We start from the raw sequence: 10,849 nt of genomic DNA on the forward strand, positions 1-10,849 counted from the left end.
TCTAAAATCCAGAACTTCCTAACTCAAATAAAAATCTGCCATCAAAAAACTAAATGACTTTGAATTCCTGCATTATTAACATCTTCAGTAGATAGCACTAATGTTTTTAAAATATCTTGTCCAAGTAGACTTAAAGCATGAAAAGGCTTAGGAAGAGGTTACTATCCTTTCCCCTCCTCACAAGTTGGAAACTGAGACACGGGGGCATTTATTCAACATTACTTAACAGTTTACTGAGCATCCACTACTCCCAGGTATCATGTTAAACCTTGGGATATCAAAGGGGAAAAGACACACTCCCTACTCTCCAGGAATTTAGAGTCTAGTGAAGAAGCTTGCTCCCGTCTCTTAATGGTTTCCTTCCTCGATCAATCCGGGAAAGCACTTACTAACTGTCTGCTTTCCTATCCCTAATCACACACATATATGTATAAAAATGTGTGGATAACTGTCCCTTGTTTGAAAACAGTGGATTCAGGAGGGCCTTAGAGATAATCTAGTTAAACCCTCTCATATTATAGATGTAAACCCTAAACCCAAAATAGGCAAGTGATTTATGAGACCATAATAACAGCTAACACCAATATGGGACTTAATGTGTGCCTGGAATTGCTCTAACACTCTAGTCATATTATTTATTTAATCCTCACTACAACTCATTTCTCAAATAGAAAACTAAGGCACAGAAAAATTAAGTAACTTGGCAAAGATAAAATAGCTCATAAGGACATCTTGCTCCAGAATCCATGCTTTTAGTTACTATGCTATGATAGGCAGCTATTTCTCAAGTTAGTCATAATTTTCTGACTTTAGTTTCTTACACTGGTTTGTAATTTTATGCTAATCAGCATGGTTCTCAGCATCTCTAACTCTAATACTCTGTTCAAGAATTATCAAAGAAATCTCAAGATATCATGACACATCAAAGTTACAAGTCACCCAAACTGGAAAGAGTAGTCCAATGCGATGTGGATATGCTTGTTACCAGAAGGAGGAGATCAAGACATTCGAAACCATGAGAAAAATAATAAGTGATCTGTGATGAGTAGTAAGTAAATTTCGGTTAACTTTGGCAAGTGCTGCCGCCTGTATATAAGTACCCCCTGTACCCCCTGCCACCTCCAAATCCCAGTATTTCAAATGTGTTGATCCTTCAATCAAGTAAGGTCATGCTAATCTATGAGACCTGAAGTGTACAGAGATGGATGTTGAATCCTGAGATGATCCTGCAATTTATAAGAAAGAGAAGATGCATGTTTCAGAAGTCTCAGACTTCATTTCATTCATTCATTCATTTATCATTTAACAGATATTTATTCTGTACCTGCTATGTGCAAAGGATTTTACCAGTTGCTGGGGATACACTAGTCCATGTAAAGGACATGGCGTTGCCCTCCTGAAGCCCACAGTCTCGCAGCATACCTCCTGAGGATGTCAGGGATCTGCAGTTAAGCAATTATCGTCTTTCAACCTACTGGGCCTCTGAATGATTACTGAGCTGTAAGGAGGTTTAAGAGTGACTAAGCGAGGCTTAGGACTGTTAATAGATTACATCATTGGGAGATAACATAGACTATAGACGTAGGGGCGTATTATTTAGAAATGACTGTACTACATTATTTTTAATGATATATGTGAACTATAAAGAAATATAAATAGAAATTACTTACTTCGTGATTGTATTTCGTCAAATGAACACATCCTTTTTGTCCTTGGGGACACTGGGAGCAAAATATCGTACCTGCTTATTGAATTGATAAGTAAATCCAGGACTTTTATTTGACAATCATGTTCACTCTAAGATGAAGTCAATCTGTATTGTGTAAACTGCCAAAGCCTGCGGTAAATCTCCACCTACTTATGTATTTGTTTTCATCCAGTATACCCCCTCTTCATCTTCCCTTGCAATCAAGCTATCTGTAACTTCTCTACCTACTCAGAGGCTCTTGTCAGCCACCAAAAGCTGTCCCACACAAACACAGCTGGCCTCCCCTGAACTCCTAGTCTTTACTTCATTCCTCAAGTCTCAGTTCCTCTAATAAGCCTTCCCTGCCTTAACCCACTCTCTCATCCACCAACATTAGACCTGCCTACTTTTGCCCATCAATTTTGCGATAAGATAAGAACATTGCATTTATTATTTTACTGCCCTTTCTCATAAGCTAACCAGGTTATATTGGTCTACTACAAAGCATATTTGAGTTGTAGGCTCTGAGTCATGTAAGTATCACGTGGTAGGGAATTCTTGTTAGTTGCCACCAAGTTAATTCCAACTCATGGCAACCCCCTGTGTGCAGAGTAAAACTGCTCCAGAGGGTTTTCAAGACTGTGACCTTTCAAATGCAGATCTCTAGGCCTTCTGAGGCGCCTCTGGGTGGGTTAGTAGTCCAGTGCTTAACCATTTGTGCCACCCAGGGGATTCTACTGGACCCCATATTTGTCCACTCATTTGCTTCTATTTTCTAAGATTTAAGCTTTTAAAACTTTAAACTTTTTTACAGCAAGGATCCAATTGCTCTTACAGACTCTAAAAACAAAAATTTGGTGGATAGACTGCATTGGGTGTAAAGAAGGATGCAGAGATAACTAAGTTAAAGAATTAGCAGACAATTGGAAGGTGTGTCTGCATTTCGGTACGTAGGATGCAAGAGACAAGACCAAAGAGGAGGGTGTTAGGGGGAAAGAACCGTGAGAGGCTGGTTTTGGTTAACTGCAGTTCTAATTAATTTATCACATCTACCCTGGCTGCTAAGCAAAAGGTGGGCAGTTGAAACCCACAAGCTCCTCCACAGGAGAAAGATGTGGCAATCTGCTTCTGTAAAGATGGATGGCCTTGGGAACTCTATAGGGCAGTTCTACTCTGTCCTACAGGGTCACTATGAGTCACAATCGACTCAACAGCAGTGGGTTTAGTTTTTGGTTTACCCCTAACATCCTCTGGAAGAATGCTGCAAGACTTTGGGCTTTAGGAGGGCAAAGCCACATACATCACATGGACAAGTGTGTTCCCAGCTACTGTAACAGTGCTTTGCACATGGTGGGCAAAGAATAAATATTTGTTCAATAAACGAATGCATAATATTAAATGGGGTCTGAGACTTCTGAACTATGGCCTATTCTCATATCCTCTTTCTTATATATTCCAGGGTAGATATAGAATACACATCAGGAAATAGAAACTCCCGCCTGGACTATTAGCAGCTTGCCCTAGGTCTCATAACCAAAAGGACCATCACTAGAACCCAAGATAAGACTCCAAGTCCAGGGCTCTTTCTAGCATGCATCTGTCTCTTCTCTAGCTCTAAACTGTTCTGACTCTTGTTCTTTTACAACTTATTTTGATTTTCTTTTTCAAATTCTTAATAATATACACACACACATATATCAATTTCTAGGAAATCAGTCTGGTTAGAAATAAAGTCCAATATTCAATGTGTATTATAATTAACAGATGGCTTTATATTAGGCTGAGGGTAGGGTGGTAACGCAGCTGCTGAGGAATAAAAGAGGGAATCAAGGCCTGCCTGGTGTTAGACCTCGGTTACTCGAAACCAAAGAAACAGAAGAGTTTACTCTGAGAAACCTCAGAAGCCAGCCACTTTTACAACATCGGGAAACCTCTTGACAAGATTTCAACATGGTTCAGTGAGCACAGATTGAATTCTCGCAGGGATTCCAGCAAGCACTGTCTCAGTCACCAGCAGAACCCATCAGGGCTTTTTTTAGACCACTTCCCAGGAGCTAGGAGAACAATTCTGTTTAATTCTGGGCTTTCAGCCTGGCTTCACTTGCAAATATTTTCTTAGAAGTCACCTCCTTTTTTATAGGTAGGCAAAGGACAAGCATCACTATCTGGCTGGCTGCTCTATGGTGGATTCCAATATGTGACCCAGATGACAGTATGTATTCTTTAAATGGGATGCATGGGAAACTTTCAAAGAAATATTTGGACAACTTCCCAGAAGACAGATTCACTGGGGATGTCAAGCATCCTGCTGTAGAAATTGTGCTTTTTCCTAGGAGAAGGGGCTCGAAGGTTACCTTCAAATCACGTGTCTGATAGGGAAGAGGCAATGCGTAGTGAAGGCAAAGGGGGCAGTCAGCACAGAGGGTGGTGAGAACACAGTAACTAGTTGTGAATATTTCAGATTGGGACCGTGAGAAGGAATCTACTAAACAGAAGTCCACAGCCGACCTTGCACAATTGCAGTTTGGATTTCTAGGTCAAGCAAACTTGTTCCAAACACATGTGCTTACTCATCCTGTCCTCAGAATTCTCACCACTGAGCTCATTCTCAGGGGTCATCTCAAAATTAGCCCCAAGCCCAAGGAAAGTTCATTTTAAATCTCTGCAACCATGAGATAGAGAACATCAGGAAAGCATGGTAAACCGCTTGACCAAAAATAAATTTTTAAAAATCCTCTATCGGTAGCAATGTGCTTGATCATACACAGCTTAATCAGGAGGATCCTGGTAAATTTTCCAAGATTACAAAAATATGAGTGTTTCCTAACATTTGTTCTTTTCTCATGACCTAACAACTCAATAGAACTAACCAACTCGAACCATGATAGTGAGATAAGATTTAAGAGTAATATGTACTATTAGAGTTAACATCCTAATTTAGAACCATGAGGCTAAACTTCTAGCCTCAGATCCATGCTCAGTGTGACAACTCTACGTTGCCCACCAACCTCCCCTCACCTTTAGGATGCTGTACTCCATCTGATGGTAGTCCCTGAGTGACGCAAATGACTACCGTCTTAGTCACCTAGTGCTGCTATAACAGAAATACCACAAGTGTATAGCTTTAACAAAGAGAAATTTATTTTCTCACAGTCTAGTAGGCTAGAAGTCCAAAGTCAGGGCGTCAGCTCCAGGGGAAGGCCTTCTCTCTCTGTTGGCTCTGGAGGAAGGTCCTGTCATAAACCTTGCCCTGGTCTAGGAGTTTCTCCGCAGGAACCCCGGGTCCAAAGGACGCTCTCTGCTCCCAGCAGTGCTTTCTTGGTGGTATGAGGTCCCCCATTTTGCTGCCTTTCTTTCCTTTTTTCTCTTGTAAGATAAAAGGTGGTGCAGGCCACACCCTAACTCCCTTTAGGTTGGATCAGGGATGTGACCTTAGTAAGTGTGTTACAATCCCACCCTAATCCTCTTTAACATAAAATTACAATCACAAAATGGGGGACAACCACACAGTACTGGGAATCATGGCCTACCCAAGTTGACACATAGTTTTGGGGGGACATAATTCAATCGCTGACAGCTACTAACTGAAAAGTTGCCTGTTCAAACCCATCCAGCAGAAGAAAGGACTGGCAATCTGCTGCCATAAAGATTACTGCCAAGAAAATCTTACGGAGCTCAGTTCTACTCTGTAACACATGGAGTCACCATGGGTCAGAATTGACTCAATGGCAAAGGGTTTAGCTTCTTTTTGGATACCATCTGAATATACTTTCCCTACTACAGCATAGGAGCCCTGGTGGCAGTGGTTAAGCACTCAGCTGCTAACTGAAAAGTTGACATTTTGAACCCACCAGTGGCTCCAAAGGAGAAAGATGTGGCAGTCTGCTTCCATAAAGTTACAGCCTTGAAAATCCTATGGGGCAGTTCTACTCTGTCCTAGAGAGTCACTATGAGTTGGAATTGACTCGTCAGCAATAGGTTACAGTTTTACTAGAATATAAGATCTTTAAGAAAAAAAATTATTATATTTACCTTGGTATTTTCCCTCACTTCTGTCAGGTCCCCAGTGCTTTCTTTTATACACTGTAGGCATTGAATGTTCAATTACTTGAAGGAAATAGAGGATTTTTCATTAACATAAAGAAGTTTCAGAGTGCAGAACTGGAAAAGAGCTGTTAATAATGGATACTACCCTGTCATCCATTAATCATAAACATTTTCTCAAGACTCAGAGAAAACTAAACTCTTATCAAGGCAGCCACATGGAACACAGCTTAATGCTGATGTCACTCAGGTATTTTTTTCTTTCAGGCAGTCAGCCCAGAAGGGACTTGCTAAACTCAGGAGTTAGGTGATTACATCATATAGGTCACAGAATTCAGCTGCTACATGGCCATTTCTATTATTTGTGACTTTGCTTGCCTCATTGGGTAGAGGAACTGGCCACACTTGCTGTTCATACTCATCCTCTTTGTCATGTGAATGTAAAGAATTTACCACTAGCTCTTTTTCTATCCAATACGATGGTATAGAAAGCAGAATATGTTTCTAACTCATTTCTAGATTCTCAGCTTGTTGGAAAGAGATTGAATGGGCCCTGAGGATGTATAGGTCATTTTAAGACAATGTCTGGGCAGATAGGGCAAAGGTATAGAACTTTATCTTTCTAAATTCTGCTTCTTTTTCAGTAATTAAAGCTCTCTTTTCTTCATAAGACTTTTCCTGACTATTCCCACCCCCATTGCTCTATCTTCTTTTAATTTTAGTGTCAGTAGTGCTGCCCTACGGAGCCCTGGTGGAACAGTGGTTAAGAGCTTGGCTGCAAACCAAAAGGTCAGCAGTTTGAATCCACCAGCTGCTCCTTGGAAACCCTATGGGACAGTTCTACTCTGTCCTATAGGGTCCCTATGAGTCCGAATCGACTCAACGTCAATAGGTTTGGTGTTTTGTCTTGTTTTTTTTCTGGGGGGTGGGGTGCAGTTAGTGCTGCCCAGTTTAGTACTTGATTGTTTCCTGTGAGTTCATCTAAGTTATGAGCTACTGGAGTCAGGGGCCAAGTTTTATGTTTTTTGTGTATCACCCATGATAACTTGCACACTGTTAGGTACAATATTTACAAAAAACCAAACCAATTGTCATCCGTCGATTCCAACTCTTGAAGACCCCATGTGTGCAAAGTAGAACTGCACTCCACAGAGTTTTCAAGGCTATGACCTTTCAAAAGCAGATCACCAAGCCTTTTATGGAAGGCGCCTCTGGGTGGGTTTGAACCGCCAACTTTTCAGTGAATAGTCGAACTCTTAACTGTTTATGCCACCCAGAGACTACAAAATAGGTGCTTAATATCACTGTTTGAATTTTTAATCACTATTTTAGACTTGGGTGAATTTGACTACGGAAATAGTGGCTTGAGTCTTTTAAAATTTTACCAAAACGAATTGATCAGAGAGAAACTTAGAGTATTTCAGATACTCCTGTAGGGATGTAAATATCCCAAGACCCCAGAAGTTCCTTTCTCACAGAGATTACAACGTAGTGAAGACCTGGGCACGCACAAAAGAAGCCAAACAGTGTTTGCATTTCTAATTACAAGGCCTACCCTGGGATACCAATAATTTCTAGTTACTGAATAGTCTCTCTTCTTTACAGCCCATATTATGGGCCTAGTATTTAAAAAGTTCTCGGAGAATATTTGAGATTATTCATCTTTCTCTTCACTGTAATGCAAGTGGGAGCTTGCATGATGACTCATAGAAGGAAGAAGAAACAAGAGAAACATCTATTTGATGCTCTGGTTTCAGAGTAGTATTCCTGGAAGCAAAATCACAAATTCGGAAGTCCTCTTTCTCCAGTGTCAGTAATAAATGTTGTTACCATCCAGAGTGATTATGTTAATGAGAATCAGGAATAAAATTATAGTAAGTACATGTATAAGCTACATATCTGAGCTTAAGCTAGAGTTAATAAAATTTTAATGAATTTGATCACTTTAACTTCCTGCTAATGGTAACTTGGGTTACCTAGAAGTCACTTTTTATTCATAGGATCACTGGAATTGGAAACTTACAGATCATCTAGTGTATAACCTCTCACTTTTTAGATGAAGAGACTGACTCCCAAGAAGGGTAACTCACCCTAAATCACACAGGCTGTGAAAAAGAATGAAGTATCTGGTTGCCCGTAGATTGGAGGAGCAGGGGGTGTGGGGGAGAAGAATATCCCTTTTCAAACATTCAAAGATGTCGTTGTTGTGTCATTGAGTTGGTTCTGACTCATAGTAACCCTACATACAACAGAACAAAACACTGCCTGATCCTGCACTATCCTCACAACCCTTGCTGTTTGAGCCCATTGTTGCAGTCACTGTGTCAATCCATCTCTTTAAGGGTCTTCCTCTTTTTTGCTGACTCTCTTTTACCAAACATGACATCCTTCTCCAGGAACTGGTCCCTCCTGATAACACGTCCAAAGTACATGAGACGAAGTCTTGCCATCCTTGCTTCTAAGGAGCATTCTGGATGTACTTCTTCCAAGACAGATTTGTTTGTTCTTCTGGCAGTCTATGGTATATTCAATATTCTTCTCCAACACTATAATTTTCAAAGGCATCAATTCTTCTTTGGTCTTCCTTATTTATTGTCCAGCTTTTGTATGCATATGAGGCAACTGAAAATACCATGGCTTGAGTCAGGCATACCTTAGTCCTCAAAGTGACATCTTTGCTTTTTAACACTTGAAAGAGGTATCTTGCAGCAGATTTGCCCAGTGCTATGCATGTTTTGATTTTTTGACTGCTGCTTCCCTGGGTGTTGATTTTGGATCCAAGTAAAATGAAATCTTCAACAACTTCAATATTTTCTCCATTTATCATGATGTTGCTTATTGGTCCACTTGTGAGGATTTTTGTTTTCTCTATGTTGAGGTATAATCCATACTGAAGGCTGTGGTCTTTGATCTTCATCAGGAAGTGCTTCAAGTCCTCTTCACTTTCAGCAAGCAAGATTGTGTCACCTGCATATCGCAGGTTGTTAATGTCTTCCTCCAATCCTGATGCTGCATTCTTCATATAGTCCAACTTCTCAGATTATTTGCTCAGCATACAGATTGAATAAGTATGATGAAAGGATACAACCCCAACACACACCTTTCTTAACTTTAAACCATACAGCATTCCCTTTTTCTGTTCAATCGACTGCCTCTTGGTCTATGCACAGGTTTCTCCTGAGCACAATTGAGTGTTCTGAAATTCCCACTCTTTGCAATGTTATCCATAATTTGTTATGATCCACACATCAGATGTCTTTGCATAGTCTGTAAAACTCAGGTAAACATTTTAAATGCCTGCATACTTCATCAGTTGAGGTTCAAAGATAGTTTCAAAATTGGACATTTTCAATCTTTAATGTCATGACTTTATCATCTGCATCTCTTATAGCACTTGTTACCTTGTTTCATTATTCTTTATTTTTTTTTAATCTCCCTCTCTAGGTGATAAGCAGCTTAAGGACCAAACCCAAATCTAAAATTGTTGTTGTTGGTCATTGCCCTCAGTTGGCTCTGACTCATGGTGATGCTACAAATAATAGAACAAAACATTGCCTGGTTCTGTGCCATGTTCACGATAGTTGGTATGTTTGAAACTTTTGCCGGGGCTATTAGTATCAAATTTAAATTACCTTACACAGTGTCACACACATAACCTCAATAAAAACTTGTTGAATGATCAAATGAAGGAATGCTCTTTCTGCCTTTCCTCCAAGTCTCAGGAAGAAGATAGCTGCCAACCCAGAATGAAGTGGTCAAGGATAGAATACAGCAGTAACACAAAGACAGCCTTTTTATTCCCTTTCAAGTGATTCATGTTGTCCTCCCAACCTGAACATTCTTTCTGTGGGATACAGCATGGTCTCATATGACTCAATAGTGTCATTTTCTTTACTCCCCTTTACACAAACTGATTAGATGCCACAAATGCTGAGTCTGTTACAGTTTTCATTTTATTCCTTTGGGAGGCCCCTGCACAAACTTTTTTTTTTTTTTTTAAATGGGGGTGTGATCACCATAGCAACTCTGAGATACAAATCTTGACTAATTGAATCACTGTGTTTGAGATGATAGCCTGGGCAAAGAGAATGAGCTCAGACAGGAGGTGGAGGTGAGAGTTGGGAGTGGATGAGAATGATAAAAATACTAAGTTCTCTTGAGTTCCTGGATTTGGAGCAATTTGGTTTGTAAAGCACATTGTTACTTTTCACTAAAAGGGTGGGGCAGGAGATGGTGTGGACCTTAAGTTTCTCAGTAAGCATAGGGATGGTCCCTCTACCATGTTGTTCCCCTCACCATTTGAGAGGCTGGTATTGGTGGCCCAGAATTCTCACTGAAGTCACTTACTTTGGTTAAAACTGTAAATACTACGGCACAGGGGCTAGCCCTGCAGCCTTTCCAAACATTTAAAGAAAGGTAAAGGAATTTCTGTAAGGGGTAGGTTCCCGCGTGCTCCACCAAGCTTTCCCTTAGGACCCAACACACGTTATGCAAATAACGAGTTACTCAGGGATGCACTCGTGAGAAGGCGCGGGCTCGACACGTAAATGCTATACTTCCAAAGTGACCTGCATGGCGCGCATGGGGGACAACCCAAACCTCTCTCCCTTCCTCCGGTCTCTTGAAAACAGCCCCCGCTCTTTCCAGCACCCCCGCGAGATGCAGTTTTGCACTGCTGCCTGCCGACCAGAGGCTGGGCGAGGGGGCAAAGGCGGGCACATGGCGCGCTCCACGGAGACGGCAGCTGCGCTTTGTTTCCAGCAGCAAAGGGTGAGTCACCAGGCCACGCAGCCCCAACGCTGGGCAAATGCTCGAGCCAGGGCTGCTGAAGAATTAACAGCAGTAACAGTTACCGAAGAGGCCGCTGCTTCTTCCTCCTCCTCCGCTACCACCAGCACCACAGCCGCCGCCACCGCCTCCTCCGCCGCCTGCCTCCGCCCAGTCCCCTCCTCCTGCACCCGCGAACTTAGTCAGCGGTTCGCGCCGCTGCGCGCCTATTGGCTAGCGGGACGCGCCGCGTCACAATGGATCCGGTCAGAGGCGGTGAGCCGAGCGGCGCTGGGGCTTCCCGCTGAGCCCGCAGCCGCCGGCAGCTGCGAAAGTGCGGCGCGGGGGCCG

The sequence above is a fragment of the Trichechus manatus genome, unplaced genomic scaffold, assembly GCF_000243295.1.
Source record: "Trichechus manatus latirostris isolate Lorelei unplaced genomic scaffold, TriManLat1.0 scaffold00058, whole genome shotgun sequence".
Taxonomy (NCBI): domain Eukaryota; kingdom Metazoa; phylum Chordata; class Mammalia; order Sirenia; family Trichechidae; genus Trichechus; species Trichechus manatus.